This window comes from Mobula birostris, chromosome 26 (assembly GCF_030028105.1).
Source record: "Mobula birostris isolate sMobBir1 chromosome 26, sMobBir1.hap1, whole genome shotgun sequence".
NCBI classification, from domain to species: domain Eukaryota; kingdom Metazoa; phylum Chordata; class Chondrichthyes; order Myliobatiformes; family Myliobatidae; genus Mobula; species Mobula birostris.
In genome coordinates, this window is record NC_092395.1 from 22711392 (window position 1) to 22738685 (window position 27294).

Here is a 27294-nt window from a genome sequence, read left to right on the forward strand (position 1 = left end):
AGTAGCTGCTAATGGTTCATATAAAATTCCAGCTTCCAACTACATTAGACACTGAAGATGCCATAGCCTCGGCCCTCCTCTCTATCCTATCCCACCTAGGAAACAAGGCCTCATACTCCAGGATGTTGTTCATCGACTTCATTGATATTTACCATGGTCATCCCTCAGAGGCTGGTGAGTAAACTGTCATCATTGGGACTCAACACTCCTATCAGTAACCCGATCTTTGTCTTCTTGACCAAAAGATCCAGCCAGCCTGAGTTGGCAGCAATACTGTATCTCAAGCTCCTTCACAATGAACACAGGTTCCCACCCCCAGGGCTGTCCCCTCAGCCTCTGGGGTTCAGGCTGCTGACTCAGAACTGCACTGCCAGATCTGGCTCAAACCACATCATCAGGTTCGCTGATGAACCAACAGTGGTTGGCCTCATCAGTAACAATGATGAGCCAGCATACAGAGAGGAGCTAGAGAGGCTTGTCAAAAGGTGCGAGAACAACAACCTGAGTCTCAAAGTGGACAAGACAGAAGAGATGACTGTGAACTTCATGAAGATGCAGGTCGACCGCTCTCCATGGAAGAACACAAAGTTCCTTGATGTCCACATTATTGACAATCTAATCTAGACCCACAACTCCATACTAGTCAAGAAGCCACGACAGCATCTACATTTTATGAGGAGATGAAGGCATGCAAGGCTCCCCGCCCCCATTCTAACAACTTGCTACAGGAGCACCATCGAGTGTCCTGGCTGGCTACATCATTGTGTGTTCCAGGAGCTGCAAGGCTCTGGACCAACAAGACCCAATAGAAGATAATAAATACCACTGAGAGCTTCACTCCAACTCTTTGTGACATTTACTGAGAGTGTTGTAGATGAAAGGCAAGAAGCATTGTTGAGGATCCCTCCAACCTATCCCACAATCTCTTTGACCCACTACCATCAGAAAGGAAGTGCGGGAGTGTCAGGACTAGGAAAGCAGACTGGTTAACAGCTTATTTCCTCAAGCTGTTGAGACTAATGAATACCCTGCCACCAGTGAGGTCTCGTCACGAGGACAGCAAGCCGTTTACTGTTTATCTGTGCTGCACTCTACACACATTTTGAATAATACTGTATTAACTTATTTATGGTAATATTTTGCTCTATGTGCTGTGTGTGATATATGTTTTGTGGATGCACCATGGTCAGAAGGAACATTGTTTCATTTGGTTGCATATCTACATACAGTCAGATGGCAATAAACTTGAACTTGAACCCAGGAGCCAACCTGTTGAACCTTCTACAAAAGCAAGTACATCTTTCCAAATGAGATTACACCAGCAGCCTTTAAAATTGCATCAAAATGTCCCTATCTTAACCCCACCCTTGTAATAAATGTCAACATTCTGATAGCCTTCCTAATTACTTGCTGTACCTGCATGCCAACCCTTTGTATGAATCATGTACTCAGACAATGGTGTTACAACATGGTATAATTCTCTTCATTTAAGTAACAAATTTCTTTCTCAAGCTTCCTTCCAAAAGTGGATATACTTTATTGGTCAACTTCCTACCCACTCAGTTAGCCCATCTATACAGATACTGACTCTCCTATCCTTGCACCTGTGGAATTACATTTCATCCTTTCATCCAAGTCATTAATGTAGATTTTGAATAGTAGCAGCACAATATGCACTAATGGCCAATATGAAAGTGACCCATTTATTCTGACTTTCTTTTAGTTAGTCAATCTGTTATCCATTCAAATATATTACCACAATCTGTATGCTCTTAGTCTGTGCTGTAATCTTTCATGTTGCATCTTACCAAACAGCTTCTAGAAAGCCAAGTATGCAGCATCTACTGGTCCTCCTTTATCCACCCTCTTTAGTTTCATCTTCAAAGATATTTGCCAAACAGGATTTCACTTTCTTGTCACCATATCAACTCTGCTGGAGTGTCTTTTGATCTTCTAGTTATTTAATTATCTAATTATCCTTAATAATAAACTGCAGCACTTTCTCAATGACAGATATTAGGTTAAGATACCTAGAAGTTTCCCACTTTCTGTGCCCCTTCTTCATCCAAGTCATCAGTACTCCCTTGCACAAATCAGATTTTATAAATGAGCTCCTTCCTAACAGCAAACACAATATACATATTCGCAGTGCAAAAAGAAAAGCCTGAATTTAAATACAGCCTTTAATATAACAAAACATTTGAAGATACTTTGCAAAATACATACTAAACAAAATTTGACATTAAATCTCACAGTAATCTCACATGGCGGTAAAAAACTTGGCCAAAGGAGTTAGTTGTGGGATGTGCTTTAAGGAAAGAGAGATGGAGAGGATTTTTAAACCTTGGGTCATAGAAAAGAAATGCGAGAAATGATCAGCAGAACAGGTCGTGTCTATGAAGAGAGAAACAATACATTTCATGTCAGTTTCAGGTGGAATGTTCTTTGTTCCTCAGATGCTGCCTGGCTGCTGAAGGTCTTGTGCACTTCTTGCTTTTTTTTGAACTGCTAATACCTACAGTATTTTCTTTTCCAGTGCTTGTGGCCTTGGCAACAGAAAGAGATCCCTGGATTACATCAACAGTCACTGAAATTGGCCGTACAGTTATAATGACTGCCATGGTTAAAATTAATTAGCTCACAATCATCCAGAAAAGGTAACAGTTGGAAAGGAAACACCAATGCAATCCGGGGGCCTGTTCTCTAGCAACATCCCAGAGACCAGAAAATGTCAGCAGATCAAACAACATCTGTGAAGAGAGAAACAGAGTTAACATTTCAGATTAATGAACTAGACAGCTCCTGCATCAATCAGCTGAATGCTAAGGCAAGATGTTGTTTGTAAATTAAAAAAAACAAAGGCAAAGTTTATGCCTCAGTCCATACCAACTAACACCAATCAAACCTAAGGACTGAGGTTTTCATATTAAAGCATCTCCTAAGCCAGTGTGGATAACTTCACTCAACACTAAGCCGATTCAACAACCTACAAACTCACTTTCACGGACTCTATGACTCATTTTCTCAGTACAGTATTGTTCATTTATTTATTTGTTTGTTTGTTTTATTTTGTATTTCCACAAATTATCTTCCTTTGCATATTAATTGTTTGTCAGTCTTTGTGTGTAGTTTTTCATTGGCTTTGTTGTATTTTTATATTCTACTCTGAATGGCTGCAAAAATCAATCTCAGGGTTGTATATGGTGACATCTACATAATAAAGTTACTTTGAACTTTGAACTTCGAACAACGTCAGATTATGTGATTCCATAATTTTCAACAAAAGCTGGCTATCAAATAGCACCTCGTCTTCTCAAAGACACGAGGAAGCAGGTTACAGAAGATTAGCTACATCCGTTCAGAGGTTAAAATTTCACTCAGTGCAGTTTCTTTCTGTAGATTTTTTTTAATTCAGTAGAAAACAGTAGATTCCTTCCCATAACTGTGCCAGTACACAGACAGCTGCTCAATTCAAAGATCAATTTCCTTCTTTAGCTCGCTTGTCCTGTACAAATGCCAAGTCAAATTGGATGAAGGAGACCTTATTTTCCAACAGCTAAAGCTCTCCACCAGTCACGCAATACACCTACAGGGAATTAATGTGCTTAAAAGGGCTTTCTGGCTGTAAAAACACAATAAGAGCCTCTTTGACTGGCTTGCTGGAATGAAAGGTCTGTGATACTGAAAGAAAAATAATGAACTGTTTATAATGATATAAATGGATGAATAATGGATGGCTGATGTTGGATATTCTGACTTAATGGAACTTGGCTTCAATTGTTTCCATGCTTTGTCTTGTCTTGTGCATAAAAAAAAGAATTCACTTGATGGAAAACATAAAAAAGTGAACTCTATTTCAAACATAAGCTGAGAAGAAGATTCGTGCTTATCAAAGCCTCTATGCAAATTTGTGAAAAATGACCCCCGGCCCCTCTTTTCTCCTTTCTCCTCTTCGGTCCTCCCAGAACATTGCCCCAAGCAAGAAATGCTTCTTCACCCATGCACCTCCACAGCCTTAGCTGAGGGGCAATTCCACTTTGATGGGAATTACGGGATAGATTCTGCTGTGCCCAGAGTCCAGAGATTCACTGTCTGTGATCTGGAATAGGGGTGAGAACCAGTGACTGATTTCCTCCCAGTGTCACCATCTGCTGAAATAATAACGGACCTCTTGAAGATAGGCCACTAAACTATGACATGAGTCACGTCATCATGGGACATGCCCCTTATATCATCTGGGTTTGAGATGTCAGCCAAACTTTGAAGCACAAGGAATAGGATACACCCCTCCGCTTATATCCATCCTAATGATATGTGTATTCCAGCAAAGAAAGACTTCTATTTCTTCAGCATCTTTCAGAACCTCAGCATGTTCTGACGCACTTCACAATTAATGAAACACTTCTTGAAGTCGTAATGCAAGAGATGTGTCAGACAGTTTTTTTTATGTGTTGGGTTAGGGTGAAGAATTGTCATCTTTCTCGTATTTTCTTGCAGCTTAACTTTCCTATGCTTGCTTATATTTTTACTTCATCATCTGTATACGTGTAATTGTTCAGTGAATTTTCTAGCAATTGTGGTATGGCTGCTTCTGTATTTTTTCTAGAAGCTTCTCAGATTTTCTGTAGTGGGTTTCACACCACTTGAATCTATAGGCTAATTCTTATCACTAGAATGTTGTTATTTTTTAGTGGAAGCTAATTTTTGTCGAAGACGACCACAGTTTCTATAATCTGTTGGCTTTTCCCCTTTGTCCATTTATGTGTTCTTGTAACACTTAATAAACGGCCCTAAGCAACAGGTTTTATGCCTCATTCTTGACTTCCAAAGAACTTTGGATCGCAATAACACCAGGTTCCGAAATATGCAAGGACCCACAAACAGCACCATAATAATGACTAGATACTCCAGTTTACTGTGTTCGAGATCAGTTTGCACCATTGCCATCCACCCGAGAGAATGAACAAGGCCTCAGTTTATTCTTTTACTGAAAGCCAGCACCTCCTTATACAACACTAGGGCAGCACTGTAGCGTAACGTTTTTCACAACACGCTGGAGGAACCTAGCAGGTCGGGCAGCATCCGTGGAAACGATCAGTCAACGTTTCGGGCCGGAATCCTTCATGAAGCATTGACTGATCGTTTCCATGGATGCTGCCCGACCTGCTGAGTTCCTCCAGCGTGTTGTGAGTGTTGCTTTGACCCCAGCATCTGCAGAGTGTTTTGTGTTAGTGTAACGTTTTTGCAGTGCCAGCTACCCGGGTTTAATTCCCGCCGCTGTCTGCGTGGAGTTTGTACGTTCTCCCCGTGACCGTGTAAGTTTCCTCGGGGTGCCCTGGTTTCCTCCCACATTACAAAGGGAATTAGTAGGTTAATTGTTCACACTGGTGTAAATGGGCAGCAGCGGGCTCATTGGGTCAGCAGGGCCTGTTATCTTGCTGTATTTCGAAACAAAACATAAAAATCTAAACAACCGAGTGTCAGTCTGAGTTCATATTGGATTGAAACCCTCAATTTGTAACTTCTAAGCAATATCCTCCGAGCCATGCTTGTCAGTAAATGGGGAGGTGAGGACAACAGGGCAGAGATTGGAAATTTAAGATGCAGGCTGATAACAAGACAGTACTGAGAGAAGATCAGCCATCATTTTCTTTAAAAATACTGAAGCAGTCCAGAGAGCCACACAGTCTAATCCTGTTCCTATTCTTAATGATATTTTATCTTGGGTCCTGCACTTCAGAGCATAATTGCAGAATCTCTCTAGCACTAAAGTTAACTTAGTAAACATACTTAGTCCTTGAATCAGTTCTGTTCTGGCTGAGAGGAACTTACAGGTTGCCAGGTTGCTCAAGGATCATTTCACTTGCTATTTTCCTATTAATATCCCAATCACACTGCAGAGCAATTAGTAAGAAAACGAAAGTTGTGCTTCTTTCACAATGTCCCCAGGCATGTTACAGACAATGATGTACTGTACTTTTAACATGCAATAAAGCAGGAAGTGTATTAACCAATTTTAAACAGTAATGTGAAAAAGCCCACTTATGTGTGAAGGAGAGAGAAGTTTTGTCCAGGACATGGTAGGGAACACTTTTTTCCTCACTGCCACAGATTGAGCATTTCCACTGCAGAGGATTAACTCTTCATTCCAAAACTCCTCTCCAACCAGCTCCGCACGTCAGTGAAATATTCACAAGTCCATTCTTTCTGTGTCTGTAGGTGTGACTTTCAGGAAATGCATTTGGAAACACAACTGCACTGTAATTCTGTTGATTAGGTCATTAAGTTTCAGAGGATCTTCATTCAACCTCTATCTCGCCAAATCCAGTGAGGCAATGGTGATTGCCACTATTCACAGTGGCCATTAATGACCGCCGTACCTACTTATAAATTCATTCACAGGCAGTCTTCATATCTTCTTCGCGACAGTGAGAGTAGGAATGCGATGAGGTGGAGGATAAATGCGTGGCTGAGGGATTGGAGCAGGGGGCAGGGATTCAAGTTTTTGGATCATTGGGACCTCTTTTGCCGCAGGCGTGACCTGTACAAAAAGGACGGGTTACACTTGAATCCTAGGGGGACCAATATCCTGGCAGGGAGATTAGCGAGGGCTACTGAGGTGACTTTAAAGTAGAATGGTTGGGGGGTGGGAATCAAATTAAAGAGGCTAGGCGTGAGGAGGTTAGTTCACTACAGGGGGATGGGAACCAGTGCAGAGAGACAGAGGGGTGTAAAGTGAGGGTAGAAGCAAAAAGTACTAAGGAGAAGAGTAAAAGTGGCAGGCCGACAAATCCAGGGCAAGCATTAAAAAGGGCCACTTTTCAACATAATTGTATAAGGGCTAAGAGAGTTGTAAAAGAGTGCCTGAAAGCTTTGTGTGTCAATGCAAGGAGCATTCATAATAAGGTGGATGAATTGAAAGTGCAGATTGTTATTAACGATTATGATATAGTTGGGATCACAGAGACATGGCTCCAGGGTGACCAAGGATGGGAGCTCAATGTTCAGGGATATTCAATATTCAGGAGGGATAGACATGAAGGGAGGGGAGATGGGGTGGCGTTGCTGGTTAAAGAAGAGACTAACGCAATAGAAAGGAAGGACATAAGCCGGGAAGATGTGGAATCGATATGGGTAGAGCTGCGTAACACTAAGGGGCAGAAGACGCTGGTGGGAGTTGTGTACAGGTCACCTAACAGTAGTAGTGAGGTCGGAGATGGTATTAAACAGGAAATTAGAAATGTGTGCAATAATGGAACAGCAGTTATAATGGGTGACTTCAATCTACATGTAGATTGGGTGAACCAAATTGGTAAAGGTGCTGAGGAAGAGGATTTCTTGGAATGTATGCGGGATGGTTTTTTGAACCAACATGTCGAGGAACCAACTAGAGAGCAGGCTATTCTGGACTGGGTTTTGAACAATGAGGAAGGGTTAATTAGCAATCTTGTCGTGAGAGGCCCTTTGGGTAAGAGTGACCATAATATGGTGGAATTCTTCATTAAGATGGAGAGTGACATAGTTAATTCAGAAACAAAGGTTCTGAATTTAAAGAGGGGTAACTTTGAAGGTATGAGACGTGAATTAGCTAAGATAGACTGGCAAATGACACTTAAAGGATTGACAGTGGATTTGCAATGGCAAGCATTTAAAGGTTGCATGGATGAACTACAACAATTGTTCATCCCAGTTTGGCAAAAGAATAAATCAAGGAAGGTAGTGCACCCGTGGCTGACAAGAGAAATTAAGGATAGTATCAATTCCAAAGAAGCAGCATACAAATTAGCCAGAGAAAGTGGCTCACCTGAGGACTGGGAGAAATTCAGAGTTCAGCAGAGGAGGACAAAGGGCTTAATTAGGAAGGGGAAAAAAGATTATGAGAGAAAACTGGCAGGGAACATAAAAACTGACTGTAAAAGCTTTTATAGGTATGTAAAAAGGAAAAGATTGGTAAAGACAAATGTAGGTCCCCTACAGACAGAAACAGGTGAATTGATTATGGGAAGCAAGGACATGGCAGACCAATTGAATAATTACTTTGGTTCTGTCTTCACTAAGGAGGACATAAATAATCTTCCAGAAATAGTAGGGGACAGAGGGTCCAGTGAGATGGAGGAACTGAGCGAAATACTTGTTAGTAGGGAAGTGGTGTTAGGTAAATTGAAGGGATTGAAGGCAGATAAATCCCCAGGGCCAGATGGTCTGCATCCTAGAGTGCTTAAGGAAGTAGCCCAAGAAATAGTGGATGTATTAGTGATAATTTTTCAAAACTCGTTAGATTCTGGACTAGTTCCTGAGGATTGGAGGGTGGCTAATGTAACCCCACTTTTTAAAAAAGGAGGGAGAGAGAAACCGGGGAATTATAGACCGGTTAGCCTAACGTCGGTGGTGGGGAAACTGCTGGAGTCAGTTATCAAGGATGTGATAACAGCACATTTGGAAAGCGGTGAAATCATCAGACAAAGTCAGCATGGATTTGTGAAAGGAAAATCATGTCTGACGAATCTCATTGAATTTTTTGAGGATGTAGCTAGTAGAGTGGATAGGGGAGAACCAGTGGATGTGGTATATTTGGATTTTCAAAAGGCTTTTGACAAGGTCCCACACAGGAGATTAGTGTGCAAACTTAAAGCACATGGTATTGGGGGTAAGGTATTGATGTGGATGGAGAATTGGTTAGCAGACAGGAAGCAAAGAGTGGGAATAAATGGGACCTTTTCAGAATGGCAGGCGGTGACTAGTGGGGTACCGCAAGGCTCAGTGCTGGGACCCCAGTTGTTTACAATATATATTAATGACTTGGATGAGGGAATTAAATGCAGCATCTCCAAGTTTGCGGATGACACGAAGCTGGGTGGCAGTGTTAGCTGTGAGGAGGATGCTAAGAGGATGCAGGGTGACTTGGATAGGTTGGGTGAGTGGGCAAATTCATGGCAGATGCAATTTAATGTGGATAAATGTGAAGTTATCCACTTTCGTAGCAAAAATAGGAAAACAGATTATTATCTGAATGGTGGCTGATTAGGAAAAGGGGAGGTGCAACGAGACCTGGGTGTCATTATACACCAGTCATTGAAAGTGGGCATGCAGGTACAGCAGGCGGTGAAAAAGGCAAATGGTATGCTGGCATTTATAGCAAGAGGATTTGAGTACAGGAGCAGGGAGGTACTACTGCAGTTGTACAAGGCCTTGGTGAGACCACACCTGGAGTATTGTGTGCAGTTTTGGTCCCCTAATCTGAGGAAAGACATCCTTGCCATAGAGGGAGTACAAAGAAGGTTCACCAGATTGATTCCTGGGATGACAGGACTTGCATATGAAGAAAGACTGGATGAACCAGGCTTGTACTCGTTGGAATTTAGAAGATTGAGGGGGGATCTGTTTGAAACGTATAAAATCCTAAAGGGATTGGACAGGCTAGATGCAGGAAGATTGTTCCCGATGTTGGGTAAGTCCAGAACAAGGGGTCACAATTTGAGGATAAAGGGGAAGCCTTTTAGGACCAAGATTAGGAAAAACTTCTTCACTCAGAGAGTGGTGAATCTGTAGAATTCTCTGCCACAGGAAGCAGTTGAGGCCAGTACATTGGCTATATTTAAGAGGGAGTTAGATATGGCCCTTGTGGCTACGGGGATCAGGGGGTATGGAGGGAAGGCTGGGGCGGGGTTCTGAGTTGGATGATCAGCCATGATCATAATAAATGGTGGTGCAGGCTCGAAGGGCCGAATGGCCTGCTCCTGCACCTATTTTCTATGTTTCTATATTTCTATATCCACTAAGGCACAGATTTCAATCAAATTATGGTTTAAGATGGCGCTGGTGAAACACAGCGACGACATACTGGTAGCAAACAAAACTCCTATCTGCTTTATTCTTCTCACTTTTTCTCAGAAATGATTGCTGCAATCAATAGCTTTTAACTTTGTTTTCTGAGTTGAGCTTTTGAACTGCCTGTACAACCTGGCATTTTTGTGATGAGCTGAAGTCTCAAAGGTGCAGGGCAGTTGTGGTGTGGTGTGCATGGGCTGAATCAAGGCAGCAGGGCTGGGTCCTGAGAGCGAGGAACGAGCCAAGGTATGGCCATTGCTGGAATGGACCTGGAGCCGACTCAAAGTGGAAGAAGAATCAAGGTGGTGAGGCCCGAGCCTGAGAGTGTGGAACAAGCCGATGCTTGACTGAATTAAGTGCCAGGCCAGATTGGAAAGGTCGGGTATGAGCCAAATCAAGGCAGTGGATCCCAGGCCTGAGAGCGTATCAAAGAGGCAGGGCCCAGGTCCAAGACTGAGGAACAACCTGCTCTTCGGCCATTTTAAGTGTCAAAGTAGATTGAAAAGATCAGGGTGTTGGGACCAGACGCAAGGGACAGTCTGTTGTTCAGCTCACAGCTCGGCAAGGTTTACTCAGCTCTGTGCTGAACTGAGCCTGTGGCCTGCAAGTAATTGGCGCCTGGATCGGTTGTGATTGACTTCATGGCTGTGGACTTACTTTTGTGAATTTTAGCTACGAATGTTATCTGCTTACATTTATTGTTTGCACGATTTGTTTTCTTTTTCCTACACATTGGACGTTTGAATGTCTTCTTTTTTTAATGGGTTCTATTAGGTTTTTTTGTTCTGTGATTCCCTGTAAGGAGACAAATCTCAAGGTCGAATATTGCATACATGCTTTGATAATAAATGTACTTTGAACTTTGAACTACTTACGTTACCAGTGTCAGAAGTAACATTGTTATATAGAGTAATATAAGACAAAGAAGTTCTTAAATCTTTTGCTTCTTTCTACAAGAGATCGCAACTCACTTTACAGCCAACCTAGTGGGTTGAGCATTGTCACTGCGATAATGTAGAAAACATTGTTGCTGGTGTTCATTTAGGAAGATGTCATAAAGATCTTTATGATAATAGCTAGACTATTTGCTTCAGTGATATTGGTTGAGGATTAAATACTGTCATTCCAATGATGCTTAATGTTGTTTCTATCTAAAAGAATTCAAGATTCAAGATTGTTTGTTATCGTTCTTCAGCACACAAGTGTAAAGACAAACAAACCGATTGTTACTCCGGATCTGATGCAGCATAAAAAATAGTTCAAAGTGAATTTATTATCTAAGTACATATATGTGACCATATACAACCCTGAAATTCATTCCTTTGCCGGCATACTCAATAAATCTATAGAATAATTACCATAATAGAATAAATGACAGACCGCACCAACTTGGGTATTCAACCAGTGTGTAAAAGACAACAAATTGCGCAAATACAAAAGGAAAGAAATAATAATAATAAATAAATAAATAAGCAATAAATATCGAGAACATGAGATGAAGGGTCCTTGAAAGGGAGTTCATCGGTTATGGGAACATTTCATTGATTGGACAAGTGAAGTTGAGTGAAGTCGGTTCAGCGCAAGATGGTTGAGGGGTAGTTGCTGCTCTTGAACCTGGTGGTGTGAGACCTGAGGCTCCTATACCTTCTTCCTGGTGGCAGCAGCATGTCCTGAGTGGTGGGGGTCCTTGATGATGGTCTCCTGAGAGCCAGAAATTTTGGGAGCTCAAAAAAATAAGCATAAAGAACACAATAAAAAGCCTATAATCTCACAATACCCTACCGGAAATATAATTATTCCGCAAATTGAGATGTAATATACTGCAGATGCTGGAATCCAGAGCACAAAACAAACTGCTGGGGGAAATCAATGGGTCAGGAGGTAGCATCTATGGAAAGATATGAACACAAAATGTCACCTATTGATTTGCGTCCACTGATGCTGCCTAAGTTATTCTAGAACTTGATATTTATCCCTATTGCTTTTCAGAACAAATGATGTAAGTTTTGAAATCAGTTACCAGTTGAACACATGAAACCAGCCACAATGTGCTGACGGAAGCTACTGGCAGCAGTGAAAGAGAGTTGTGTTAACACCAGTGGAGATGCAGGGAGCATTTCAGTCTTTTTGACTTTTTTAAACTGGAAGCATCAGCTCACGATTCATGATACTGCAGCCCCCTCCTTCTCCTTACCCATCCTTTGTTCTTTAATTTTCTTGCCGTCACTTTCAGTCGAACTGAGAAGTGATTTTGTCACACTAGGAAAGTCTCAAGTGATAATGACACTGAACAGTTCCCATCATGTGAAATACTCTCTATATGCTTGCGGATTCACTATCAGCCACCAAAGGTCAAAAGTGAGCATTGCTCATTTGTACAGTTTTGATTTGTAACACTCTTTCATTCACACCACTATCACTCATGTTATCAGTACCAGGCACCCCTCATTTTGCATCCACTCACAACGTGAAAAGCTTCAGTAACACAGGGAAGCTGAGAAAATTTCTGACCCAAAAAGAGGATATCTGTCTTATCATATCCCCTGTTGGTCAAAAAGGAGCTGTCCAAACTAACCCAAGCTTCCAGTCCTCTGCCCTGTTGATCATGGCTTCTCAAGCACACATTTAAGTTCTGTTTAAAGATGGGATAGTTTCTGCCAAAAACCACTCTTTTAGGAAGTGCCTTCCACCTTCTCAATAAAAAAAATTTTCTTATCTCCACCCTCACCTTCCCAACAATTATTTTTTGACTCACGGTAAGATAAGATAAAACTTTATTTATCCAGAAGGAAATTATTGTTGCAAGGTTGCTCAGTCAGAAATATGTACTTTAAAAAAACAAAATGAGGTACAAAAATAAATACAAAATGTGTATTAAAAAGTAATAATGGAAAATACAGACATGCAGTGAAACCATATACTCATGTACTTAAAGGAGGAGGGGTCATAGATTCTTATAGCCACGGGGTGGAAAGGTCTCCTGTAGCATTTGGCAGTGCTTCCTAAATCTTTACTAAGCTTTCACACCTCCAGTAAGTCTTTCATTGTTCCAAGACATGCAAGCTAAGCTATCCAATGTTTTCTCAATAATTGTAAGTTTTGTGTTCCCAAAGTTGAGTGTTTCTGGGGACTAACAGTTGAGAGTATAGATAAATCTGAAAATGAAAGTCCACATCATGGAATCATAAAACACCAAAGCACTGAAACAGGCACTTTGGCCAGTCTAATCCATGCTAAACTGTTACTCTGCCTTGTACAATGGGGGATAGGCCAAGTAGGCAGCACTGAGGCAAAGAATTAGTGATTTTCTTATTGAATGCTGAGGTAGGCACCTGTGGGACTGGACTTAATAATTGCTCATTTCTGTGTAGTTTAGCTTGTCTGTATTTTTATATAATTATCTACAGTATATACTCGTAATTGTTCAGTGTGGTTGCAATTCCCTTTGTATCTATTTGGAAACTTCATAGTTTTAGTGGCGGGTATTGCATTACTTGAATGGGGGCCATTTTATAGGTTAATTTAAGCAATGGAATTTGAATGGACTGTGTGTTCTGGTATATGAAGACCAGATCACCTCGATTCGTTCTCCTTGTCTCTTCTTCTCTCTTTTGTCTCTGTTCTTCCCCCTGCCACTATGCTTTGCTTTTGATCTTCACTGCCTTCCCTTCCTTCATTCTTGCAGAACTTAATAAGATGATCATAAGCAACAAATTTTATGCATCATTTCTGAATTCCGAAGAATCTTGGATCGCAAGAACATCTGGATCCAACATACCAGAGGGAGGGGAGGGAACGTCGACTCAGACCATGAGAGGCCTGCGTCGGGCATTTTCATGCCTTACCAGAGGTTGAATGAATCTACCCCTGCTGCAGGTCTCAGTGAGAGGACCACAGTATAAAGTTCTCCTGTGACTGAAAAGGGAGGGACTAGGTTGAGTGAGGAAAGCCCCTTAATTATAGTAGTAGTGTACCATCCCAGAGAGCCACATGTGAGGCAGCAGTCCTACTGGTTTTAAGGAATATAGTTGAACATTGACTATGAATGTAAGAATGAAAGGTTTATTCATGTAAATATATTTTATTATGGATGAAGTTTAAGTTCAAAGTCCAAAGTAAATTCTATTATCTGGGTACATGTATGTCACCACATACAACCTTGAGATTCATTTCCTTCTGGGTGTACTCAACAAATCTATAGAATAATAATTATAACAGAATCAATAAAAGAGTGCCCAACTAGGGCGTTGAACCAGAGTTCAGAAGATAACAAGCTGTGCAAGTGCAAAAAGAAGAAACAATAATATAAATAAATAAATAAGCAATAAATATTGAGGAGATGAGATGAAGAGTCTTGAAAATGAGTCCATTAGTTGTGGGAACATTTCAATGATGGGGCAAGTGAAGTTGAGAGAGGTTATCCCATCTGGTTGAACAGCCTGATGGTTGAGGGGTAGTAACTGTTCCTGAATCTGAGGCTCCTGTACCTTCTTCATGATGTCAGCAAAAAGGAAGAAGGTTATTTTGACATATAGGAATAGAATCTACTCCTGCTATTTCTTATGTTTACAAGACAAAAGATAGAACTTGCACTTATGTAGTGACTTTCCCACTACTCACTATCAGTAATTAATGTTTCAAGTGCAGTTGTTGTTGCTCTATCCTCATGCGTGGTAAGAGTTCAAACCAATGAACTGAATTCTAATCAACACTTAAGTCTAAAAGCAGAGATTGAGTTGCATTTGCAGAGTGGAATCATGCCCCCAGGAAAGTAGTGGCTCTGAGAACAGATATTGGATTGTAAAGTGGGGCTGGATGTCGCAATATAGTTTTGAAGTGATTCTTGACTATGTCAGAACATCTTGATAGAGCGCAGATGCAGGAAAAGGACAGGGCATATCTGATCACAGTGGCACAGTTGCCTCACTAAACAAGATAAGTAGAAATCATATGCTCTAGATTTACTTATTTAATTAATTCCTGTGAGAATAACTGGCAAGCATTGTATTTAAGTTTATCTATTGACTATAAACCACAACGACCTCATCAAAACATTTGTTGTCTTTTACTGTAAATGACTCATTGGAGTATTTGGCTCTCCATCCATTTAGAAAATCTGTTCCAGCTGTTAATCACAGTTCTGGTATCAGTCAGCCCAAAGTATTCTCTACTTCTCTCTCCACAGATGCTGCATGACCTGCTAAGAAGTTCCAGCCTTTGTTGCTTTAATATCTCCTTTGTTCCTATCTGAGTTTGAAGGATGCCAAAGATTCAGAAACCTTCCAAGCTATTCATGATTGAATGGCATTAGTTCCCTTGTCTTGCTTTGAGCCTATGTCCTCAATCACTACTGATATGAAGTAATATTCCAGGGTTTTCTTTGTATTTTTAACAGAGATTGTTCCTGAATTAACCCCATTATATTCCAAGGCTGACACATTCTATTGTGCATTCACCTTGTAAACCTGCAAAATTCCTCTTTGATTTTTTCAGTATAACCCCAACTTCCATTAAGTTGTTTAATATTCAGTAAATAAACGTGCATATTGCCAACATTCGTCTCTGTCAATTTTATTAATGCAAGAGATGCTGGAAATCCAGAACACACACAAAATAGTGGAGGAACTCAGCAGGTCAGTCAGCGTCTAAGGAGAGGGATAAACAGTCGACATTTTGGTGCTGATGAAGGGTCTCCGCCTGAAATATCGACTGTTTATTCCTCTCCCTAGATACCGTCTGGCCTGCTGAGTTCCTCCTACATTTTGTGTTTATCATCCGCTTTCCACTGTCCCATTCACATCTATTTCACGCCTTTTCTTCTCCCTACTTTTGGATCGGTTTGGCTGGGATCCATTAAATGGCTGCAAAGTTTGGGATCTAATTCTCAATTATTTGATCATGTTTAACCAGAAACAAATATAGAGTCTTGGATAACTGTAGAACCACACAACAGGGAGGAAGATATTTGGCCCATTATGTCTGTGCCAGTTCTCTGAAAGAGTTGGCAGATGATTACTCCTTCTATCAAGCCCTGAAAAAAATATGCTTTCTCTTTCATGCATTATCCATTTCTCCTTTGAAGCTTTCTGTTGTGAGTGGTACAGTCAGCTTTGGTTTAACTTTTTCTCTTCATGATGCCTCTAGTTATTTTACCTTAAACCCTCTATATTATTCCTCCTAATGACGATTCTCGGCCCGAAATGCCACCTGGTTATTGCCCGCCATAGATGGCTCCTGACTTACTGAGTTCCTCCATCGTTTTGAGTGTGTTGCTCAAGATTTCCAGCATCTGCTGAAGCTCGTGTGTTTATTCTTGCCGCGTGTTGTTACACCTCAGATTAGGATGCATCCCACTTGGGAAAGTAATAGAGCAACTTGCATACAAATGCAGTCAGAGCTTCTTCGATGGTACTAACCATCTCTGACAGCAGTCACCAGGGTGATTTTGCTATTCAGTAATAGATGATGGTTATCATTTGGAAGGGTGGCATTTATAATTGGTTTATCGGACAATTTTAGAGGGTAGTTAGGAGTCCAACACAAATGCCAAATCAGGTAATGGCCTGCACATTTCCAAAAAGAGATTACTGAACTAGAGGGGTTTTAAAGACAGGCGTAATATCATAATCATCATTAACAATATTCAACCTTTATTTCAGATCTGTTTACTTAAGTATTCACCTTTCATGCTGCTACGTTGGGATTTGAAGCTTGTCTTGCTAGATCAATTGTTAGAACTTCTGCTGCTGGTCACTAACTGAACCAGCATGCCACCTATGCCACCATACAGAGCCTGACATGGGGGCACAGTCTATGGCCATAATACCCAGAGGATATGGGGGGGGCGGCACTGTTGTTACCCACAGTTATAGTCATGTGGTTCATTTCCTATCTTTGCAACATGATTTCTAGCCCGAACTACAAAACATTATTACTTTAGAGAGGTGCTAAGTGACATTCCATGTAAGTCATTTAGTTGAGCTATCGAGTTCACGTGATACTTGTTCACCCATGCTGTCCCATATTTCCATAAGGAGTAAAACAATTAACATCAAACCTTAAGGTGATTGGAGGAAAGTATGGGGGAGTGGGGAGGTGTCAGAAGTAGATCTGTTACACAGAGTGTGGTAGGTGCACGGATTGCACTGCTGGGGCTGGTGGTAGAGGCTGACACATTAGGGATATTTAAGAGTCTCTTAAATATGCACATGGATGAAAGAAAAATGGAGAACTATGCAGGAGCAAAGGGTTAGATTGATCTTAGAGTAGGTTAAAGGGTCAGCACAACATTGTGGGCTGAATAGCCTGTACTGTGCTATGTTTTATGTTCAATATCTCAAGGCAGAAATATATTCAGCTAGGGCTCGTTATCCAGTAAACATTATGGGAAAAAATTGGCTTCATGTTCCCAAAACCTGGAGCAGAGTGTACTCTAATGCTCCACACTGTCCAACAGTAAGCTCTCTCTTTCAAATAAAATATAAATACTGCAAATAAATGTTGTAAATACTCAACAATTCAAACAGCAGAGGAATGGAGTTAACAGTTCAGCAATTACTTTAATTCCTGCGTTTTAAAATTTGTTATTTCATATTTCCAGCAAATACAATACTATGCTTTCACATGCTCATATATAGTTCTTTGTCCATACAAAGACTCTGAGTCAATTCTGGCTCCATGTAACCTTATTCACCAGTATTTTTCCCTATAACCTATTCTTCCCACTGTTACAGCAACTCCTCACAGATTCCAGCACACACCAACACACCAGGGTGAATTTACAGTAACCAATTACCTCACCAATCTGCTGTGGGATACGGGAAAAAACCAGAGCTTTTAAAGGACACCAACATGGTTATGGGAAGAATGTGCAACCTTCACACAAACAGTAGCGGAGGTGAGGATTGAACCTGGGTTACTGAAATTGTGAGGCAGCAATTCCAGTAGTTCTGCGACTGTGTTCTCTGATTTTTTTTCAATCATTTCCTCACAGAGCATGAATATTGCTACCAAGGGCAAGACTTGTGGGTGGCACGGTCACGTAACAGTTAGCATGACTAGCACCAGCGACGCAGGTTCAGTCCAAATGCTGGAGGAACTCAATAGGCCAAGCAGCATTTGTAGAAAGGAATAAAGGTAGATGCTGCTTGACCTGTTGAATTCCACCGGAATTTTGTGTGTGTTACTCTGGATTTGCACTATCTGCGGAATTTATTGTGTTTATATCTCAGGTTCCGTTCTGCTGCTATTGGTAAGGAGTTTGTGCATTCGTCCAATGATCACGTGGATTTTCTCTGGGTGCTGCAGCTTCTTCCCACATTCCAAACACGTACAAGTTAGTAGGCTAATTAGTCACATAAGAGTAGTTAGGCGGTGCGGGCTCATTGGTCTGGAACTCTACATAAAAAAAATAACTAAATTGACTGCCCCCTCCAGTTCCCCACTCAGTATAATGGCTCACTGAGCAGTTTCAGAGGGCCATTAAAAATCCTCAAGAATCAGATATGGATCAACGATGTTGCTAAATCTGGGATCACACTTGGACTATGGCAGGTAAGAGTGTCAGGTCACCTTTCCAAAAGTGCATTCATGAACCAGGCATGTCTTTATGAAAAACTGGTAGGTTCATAATCATTATTTTTGATCATAAAATTGCAATTTATTCCCTGGTCACTCTGAGAGAATCTCCAGATCAGCAGTCCTACTCTGCAGATACTGGTCCGGGAAGCTCACCGCCGTATTAATGCGTCGTCTGCACCTGAATGAGGTGTGGCAGTCTGTCAACATCATGAACAGAACATGTCAGCAAACTCTGTGGAGGGAAATGGAATAAATATATGAAAAATACCGAGAAGCCACTGATGCTGACAATGCATATTCTCCACAGGTCCCAGAGAATCTAAGCAGGCATGGCACAGTTCTAAATGTTGTCCTCTGTTCCAACACACAAGCCAACCAGAGCAGGATGCTTGATGGGACAAGCAAGGTTCTGATAATGGGTAGCAGCTGACCTCCCACCAGTAGCTCTTGATCAGAAAGACAAAATGAATGGATTCTTTTACTCAGCCAGATGAAGAGTAAGAAATTTGAGTCATTCGTTCCAGATTAATTACGCTGAGAACAGTTCGCTCTGTGTATGTCAACTGGCAATGCTCTTTCTGAAGGAAACAACAATAAGTTAGTGTCTTATTTATGTTGCCCAGTTGTAAATACTGTTTTATTGCTCAGTGCTTTGAAATGATGAACCCACTTAGGCTGGTACTTTTCTTGAGCTAGTTGTAAAAGCAATGAGATATTTGTCCAAGAAGTAGTTCTCATTGGGATAGCCTTGCGAAGACGGAGACAACAAACTGAACACTAAAACACCATTCAGCCCAATAGTTCCATTCCCTGCACTTAAAGATTTAATAGTATGATCCATCCACACTCATTTAACCTTGCCACTTTACATCAGTGACTGCACTTCAAAAGTACCTCAAAGACTGTGAAGCACTTAGGAATGAATAAAAGTTACTATAGAAAAATAAACCTATCTTAATTTTCTTTCTATTGAGGAAAAGATTCCACAAAGTTTTGTTTTTTTCCTTGAAAAGTAATTTAAACCAAACTCCTGAAAAAAAAACTACTGTAGAAATAATGGGAAGACTCGATGAACATTTATGAAGATGGAAAATAAGATTCCAGATCTGGCTTATCAGTTCCTCAGAATGGACATCTCTTCTGATTAGATTGTAGACCTGCCTTGTCTGTTCAGAATTCAAGCCTGAACTTTGCCCTGCCACCCCAACTAATTGCTAATGCTTGACTTACATTGTTCTCATGATTTTTTGATGCTCCCACATTTGATGGCTCACGTTCTGGACTTGCAACCATCTGGAAGTATCTACTTGTCACAGAAGTTGGTGGGTAAGTATCTACACAAGAAAACTCACATCCATGTTGGGTTCATACTGCTAAATTGGGGTTCATACTGCTAAATTGCAGGTTTCTTTTCAACTGAAAAGGATAGTAGGGTTGAGCAGAGTCAGCACAGATTTATGGAAAGGAAAATCATGTTGGATTAACCTATTCAAGTATTCTGTGGACATGACTATTAAAGTGGAACCTATGGATATGATATACAGTATTTGGGTTTGCAAAAACTTCAGATGAAATCCAGTGTAGGTTGGTCAGAAAAAAATACATACGCTCATCAGTCAGAAAGGAAAGAGTGGAAAGAAGTGGAATTTTCTTAATTTGACATAGGATACCACAGGGATCAGTGCTTGAAACCCACTTCTGTTTCATTCATTAAATGGATGTGGACTTTACAGGCTGGGCCAGCATTTAATTTCTCGCCCTTAATTGCTCTTGAGAAGATGGTAGTGAGCTTTCTTCAACCATTAAGTCCTTGAGGTGTGAATACAGTATACCCATAACACGGTTAGGGAGAGAGTTTCAGGATTTTGACCCAGTGATGGTGAAAGAACAGCAATATACAGTATTTCCAAGTCAGCATGATCAGTTTAGACACCAACTTTGAGCTGGAGGTGTTCCCATGTGTTGCTGCCATTGTCCTTCCAGCTGGCAGAGGTCATGGGTTTAGAAGGAGATGTCTGAGGGATCTTGGCAAGCTGCTGCAGTATATCCTGTATTTGGCATAAACCATGTCATTGGTAGAGTGAGTGAATGGTTCTGGATGGGTTGCCTATCAAGAGGGCTACTATGACATCAAGCTTCTTGAGCGCTGTTGAAGCTGCATTCCCCCATGCAATTGAAAAGTATTCCACAAGCTCCTGACTGGAGCTTTATAGATGGTGGGCAGATTTCGGTGAGTTGAGGTGAGTTGAATATTCACCACAATGTTCCTAATCTTATTGTAGCCAAATTGTTAGTTTCTAGTCCTGATTAATGATTTCCTTGGAAGACCAGATGTAGTATTTGCAAGGCTGCTGGTGATACAAAACTATCTGGGATCATAAGTAGGTAAGAGGACGTAGACAAGCTGAGTAAATGGCAAGAACTTGGCAGATGCAGTAAATGTGATGAATTACAATGGTGAACATGAACATGATGGGCTAAAGGACTGGGCTGTCTGATTCTGGGGCACTGTAATGTCTCCACTTTGGTGCATGAAACGGAAATGCAAAGTATATTTTATATGGTGGGAGATTAGGTAATGTCATCCAACTGAACTAGGTTGGATCTCCTATCAGATTCCTTCTGCTCCAGCCCTTGCCTTTTCCCATCCATCTGGCTTCATCTATCACCTTCCAGCTAGCTTCCTTCCCTTCCCCCCTCCTTATTATTCCGGCATCTTCCTCCTTCTCAGTCCTGAAGAAGGGTCTTGGCTCAAAACGTCGACTATCGATTCATTTCCATAGATGCTGCTTGATATACTGAGTTCCACCAGCATTTTGTATGTGCTGCTTTCAATTTGCAGCATCTGCAGACTTTGGTGTGGTTACAACTGAACTAGATGTCCTTGAAACCAATGACCACTGAGGACAGCAAATGCAATATTGACCTTTATCACAAAGGGATTAAAATACAGCAATAAATATGTTTTAATGCAATTGCACAGGACTCTGGTGAGCCTATATTTGTAATATTGGTCTTCAAAGAATACGTTGCCTTAAAGGAAACGTGGTAAAGTTCCACTACACTGTTTTCAGGTTTGCTACACCAGCAATGATTGAGCAGCCTGGGCCTGTGATAGAGATCATAGTTCAGCTTTGTTTGTCACAGGTATATCGAAACATCCAGTGAAATGTGTCGTTTGTGTCAACGATCAACACAGTCCAAGAATGTGCTGGGGACAGCCTGCAAGTTTCGCCACTGTTCCGGCGCCAATATAGCATGTCAGTAACGTACATCTTTGGGATGCGAGAGGAACGGTTGCACCCAGAGGAAACCCTCACGATCTCGGGGAGAACGTACACACTCTCCTCCTTCTCCAATGAGTTCCATATGCTACGTAATAGTGTAAAACTCTTACAGCGCCAGCATCGGGATCGAACCCGGGTCTCTAACGGTGCCACACTAGATTTTGGAAAAATGAGAGGAGATCCCATTGAAACTCAAAACATTCTGACCGGGCTTGACCAACTGGAATCAGGAAGGCAAACACGAGGAAATCTGCAGATGCTGGAAATTCAAGCAACACACACAAAATGCTGGTGGAACACAGCAGGTCAGGCAGCATCTATAGGAAGAGGTACAGTCGACGTTTCGGGCCGAGACCCCTCATCAGGACTAACTGAAAGAAGAGATAGTATCAGTTAGTCCTGACAAAGGGTCTCAGCCCGAAACATCGACTGTACCTCTTCCTATAGATGCTGCCTGGCCTGCTGCGTTCACCAGCATTTTGTGTGGAATCAGGAAGGGTTGTCTCTTCTGATTGACCAATCCCGATCCACCGGTCATCATATCAGAATAAGGGGAAGGCTATTTATGGCAGAAATGAGGGAAAATTTCCTCACTTAAAGGGAGGTGAATCTTTGGACACTCGATGACCAAGAGATTGGCAACGACAGTATGTGCCAACAACCGTCAAGAGGGGGATAGGTCAGGGACTGTAATAAACCGAAATGGGAAAAGCGAGATTGGTTTCATCCTTTTGTTCATTCTTTAGGATATTTTATCACGTTCTAGATGCTGTATAAATATGAATATTTGTCGCAACTATGACCTATTCCCTGAAAGAAATCCTAATGGCTTTTCAAGGAGAGAGAACACAATGATTCAGCGTCCCGGGTGCATCATATAACCGTGCTGGACTCGCTCTCTGTCTCTCAAATTGCAAGCTAATTTGATTGCAGCGAACCACGAGATCGCGAGTCTCTGAGGAGCCGCACGCTGCGCTGCTAAATGGGCTGAGAGAGGGGTCGATCGGACGCACCGGACTGCTGGGTTGGAGCCTCTGTTTTCCCGCGGGGATCGGCAACCTATAACAAGTTGCATTAACGAGATCGAGTCGTCAGTAAGTGGCATGTCACGCTTCAGACGAAATTTATACTAATTTGCGAAAAAATGAACGATTTAAAAAGCCACGGAGTATCAGCTCCGTGGGAACGGAACATCTACCTAGTAGAGCTTGTCGTAATTGACTGCAATTTTGATCGAAAATGTCCATTCCTCCGCACTTTCGTTGTTTTTAATCTCGGAATTGTGCAGGTAAATAGATTTCGGATTAAATCTATCGGCTGCAGAAGGAATGTTGAGTTGGTTGTTAAAGTTGCTCTATGTGTGTGAGAGTTATCTTAGTGGATGGGAGAAATGGGGCATAGATAATTGTAAACGTTGTCTGTACTCTTCTCCTCCCCAAAAGAGGCCTCGTAAGTGCGTTCTGGTGATAAAGCTGGCGATGTAAACGGATATAATTGCCTGTAACGTGCGCCTGCATTTTATGGGTCAGGCTGAAACTGTGTCATAAAACTTGTCCGAGTACTGCCTCACTAAACAGGTCCTGCGTTCTCAAGAAAGCAAGTCAACTTTGCAAAGCTCGTGTTTGTTGACGCGCTTATTTTGTCTCCGGCTTCCAATGAATTTATTCCCGGCACCGTCCCCCCTCTACTTCTCGAGAATATCTGGATTTCACTGGCTTCTTCAAACGGCTCAAATTCAGATGCCTGGATGTACTGTTAGATGGCTAAATGAATGCATGGTTCTCCCTCCGGGGTACTCCTGCCAATCACAGAGTGCTCCTTAAAGCGGGCAAATCGTGCCCTCGTTTCTCTCACCCCAGCACCGCTCCTTTTCGCCGTATCTCGGCGAGTTCATCTCCCCGCGCCCATCCACTTTTGGGAAACGTTGATTAATCGTTACCGCCACTGTGACAGACAGTGAGTCCAATAACAGAACCACCCTGCGAATTTTAAAAAGAAAATGTATTCCTCAATGCCCCTTTCGTATCTGGCCCCAAACTTTAAATCTGTGTAGCTCAATCCTTGAGCTGTTAACCGTGACCGACACTCCCATCTCTCGCTTCTCCTTTCTCTTAATGTTGATTCCAAAATTTTTAACTTGGTAGTAAATGTAAACTGGTTATTTGACCAAGTAAGGCAACGTTAAGGATGCTTCTGTTTCAGTCTGTATTAAGCAGCCGGATACATTGTAGGTAGGGATGAGGTAATTTGATCCATTATAATAAAAGATTAGCTAACCAGTTTACACTGCCCTCTTCAAATCATTCATCTTGGGAGAGACAGCGAGCAGAAACGGGATGTACAGCAAGCTGGACAACAGGGTTAACATAACTAGTCTCAGTCAGGCCCTGCTGGAATTTGGGGAAGGTGTTCACACGGACCTTAAAGTTCATGGCACTGTTCAAAATAGAGTAAATTCTATCTTTTAGCATATGTAATAACGACCTGCATTTATATGGCAGCCTTTAAAGAAGTTGTAAAGTATCTTGGATGTGAACGTCAGATTAACCTTTTTGCAGAATAAAGTGTTTGCATAAGACACAAAAAGTTGGCGAGGTTGAGGAAGGTCAACCAAGGCTACAGCAAGACCTCCATCAGATACAAGGTTAGGCAGAGCGTTGGGGTTATGTTCCACCTGCTGACAAGTGTAAGGTGATGCTTTTGGTGAAGTCAGATAGGAGCAGGACATGTACAGTAAAAGGTGGGGTGATAAGGAATGCTTATGAACAGAGATACTTTGCTTTCATGTCTATAGTTCTCTGAAAGCAGTTACACTGATACACTGGTGCTAGAAAGTTCGTGAACCCCATAGAATTTTCTCATAAATATGACCTAAAATGTGCTCAGATCTTCATGTAAGTCCTAAAACTAGATAAAGAAAACCAAATGAAATAAATAACACAAAAAAACCTTATGCTTGTTCATTTATTTATTGAGAAAATGATCCAATATTACATGTATTTGTTGGAAAAAGTATGTGAACCTCTGCCTTCTACAAAAGCTATTTGGAGTCAAGTGTTCCAATCAGTAAGATGAGATTGGAGGTGTGGGTTGTAGAGGTGCCCTGCCCCATAAGAAAGACACACAAATTCAGGTTACTGACAGAGCCTGCTCTTAAGAAAGATTTGTTTAAGTGCACCATGTCTTGATCAAACCAGCTTTCAGAGGACCTTAGGGATGAATGAAGCTGGAAAAGGCTACAAAAGCATTTCTAAAGACCCGAGCATTCATCAGTCCAGAGTAGGTGAAATTGTTTACAAATGGAGGAAATTCAGTACAGCTACTCTCCCTAGGAGTGGGCATCCTGCAAAGGTCACACCAAGAGCACAACATGCAATGCTGAAGGAGGTGCAAAAGAACCCAAGGGTAACAGCGAAAGACCTGCAGAAATCTCTAGAACTTGCTAAAGTCTCTGTTCATGTGTCCTCTATAAGAAAAACACTGAACAAAAATTGTGTTCATAGGACATCAGGGAAGAAACCACAGCTCTCCAAAAAAACCATTACTGCATTTCTCAAGTTTGCAAAAGACCACCTGGATGTTCCACAGTGCTTCTGGGACAATATTCTGTGGACAGATGAGGCAAAAGTTGAAGTTTTTGGCAGAAATGCACATTGCTATGTTTGGAGGGAAAATGGCACTGCACAGCAACACCAAAACCTCTCCCAACTGTGAAGCTTGGTGGAAAGAGCATCATGGTTTGGGGCTGCTTTGCTGCCCCAGGGCCGGGACAGCTTGCAATCATTGAGGGAACGATGGGTTCAAAAGTGTACCAAGACATTTGACAGGAGAATTTCAGGGTAGCAGTCTGTCACCTGAAGCTTAATAGAAGTTGGATAATACAACAAGACAATGATCTGGAAGTCGAGTAAATCAACAACAGAATGATTTAAAAACAAAATAAAGTTGTGTTTTGGAATGGCCGAGTCAAAGTCCTGACCTTAATCATATAGAAATGTTGTTGAAGGACCTGAAATAAGCAGTTCATTCAAGGAAGCCCACCAACATCCCAGAGTTGAAACAGCTTTGTAAAGAGGAATGACCTAAAATACCTCCAAGCTGATGTGCAGGACTGATCAACAGGTACCGGGAACTTTTTGTTGAAGTTATTGCTGTACAATGGGGCCATTGAAAGCAAAGGTTTGCATACTTTTTCCAACAAATATATGCTATATTGGATAATTTTTCTCACAAAATAAATGAACAAATATAATGTTTTTTGGGTTATTTCTTTAATTGGGTTCTCTTTATCTAGTTTTAGGACCTGAGTGAAGATCTGATCACATTTTAGGTCATATTTATGCAGAAATAGAGAAAATTCTACAAGGTTCACGAACTTTCCAGCAGCACAGTAGATAGGATATGGCATGCTTATGATCATAGGCCTGGGAATAGAATATAAAAGCTGGAACATTATGTTGCAACTTGCCACTGAAGAATTGTGTGCATTTCGAGTCACCACACAATACAAAGTGCATGATTGCTCTGAAAGGAGAGCGGAGGAGATTTACCAGGATGTTGCATGGACTGGAGGACTATATTTTTGGGGAAAGACTGGATAGGTTGTGGGTTCCCTGGAGTGAAAGAATCTGAGGGGTGACCTGATGGAGGATTATAAAATCAAAAGATCGATAGATAGAGTAGATGGTTAGAATCTTTTTTCCCATGAAATGAGTACCAAAGACAAGAAGCATAGATTTAAGATGAGTTTTAAAGAAAATATGAGGGAAAGTTTATATCTGGAACTTGGTGCTCGAGGAGATAGTGAAATCAGATACAATTATAATGTTTAAGAAACATCTAGACCAGCAGTTCCCAATCTGTGGTCCACAGACTCCTTGGTTAATTGTAGGGCGTCCATGGTAAAACAAAAGGTTGGGGACCGCTGATCCAGACTGATACTTCAGGCAAAACAAGGACAGATACTTTCCTAAAACAGGCAAATGGATTGCTGTAGATGGGCAAAAGGATTGGAATTGATGTGAAGGGCTGAAGGGCCCATTTCTATCCTGAACAATTCTTTGACTTTGGCTCCGAGCCCCTCAGACTGGAAATGTGTACGAAGGACCAGTAGATCGATGCTGGGATCCTTGTTATTATAATATATGTAAATGACTTGGCTAAGAATGTCGGTGATCTGATTAGCTTGTTTGCAGATGTGGAGTTGTAGATAGTGAAGCAGAGTGGGACATAGAACAGCTGGAAAATTGGGTGGAGTAGTCGCTGGAGGAATTTAATCCAGAAAAGAATGAGTAATGCACTCTGGGAAGCTAATTTCTGGAAGGACATATAGAGTAAATATCAGGGACCTCAGGAATGTTGAGAGACTTTGGGGAGCAAGTGAAGAGCACCCTGAAAGTGGTGACACAGGCAAATAAGATAATGAAAAAGGCATTTGGTATTCTTGGATACACAAGAGGCTGCAGATGCTAGAATCAGTGGCAAATCTAAACTAAACAGGGCAAGCAGCATCTGTGGAGGTGAAGGGATGGCTGATGTTTTGGGGGCCGAGACCCTGCATCCAGACTGTGTGTAGAAGGATGATGGGCAGTATATAAAA

General features: G+C 41.5%; 2 long non-coding RNA genes across 3 annotated transcripts in view; one reads left to right on the forward strand and one right to left on the reverse strand.

The window, feature by feature from the left end:
• Positions 1–2180: 2180 nt before the first annotated feature.
• Positions 2181–27294, reverse strand: part of LOC140188294 (uncharacterized) — a 53811-nt gene continuing 28697 nt past the window's right edge. The window contains exon 3 of the long non-coding RNA XR_011883264.1: positions 2181–2750. This is a non-coding gene — a long non-coding RNA (uncharacterized lncRNA). The remainder of the gene's footprint in view (positions 2751–27294) is intronic.
• The window catches only part of LOC140188295 (uncharacterized), a 28488-nt gene continuing 23505 nt past the window's right edge, over positions 22312–27294 (forward strand). For both annotated transcript variants that reach the window (XR_011883267.1, XR_011883266.1), the window contains exon 1: positions 22312–22789. This is a non-coding gene — a long non-coding RNA (uncharacterized lncRNA). The remainder of the gene's footprint in view (positions 22790–27294) is intronic.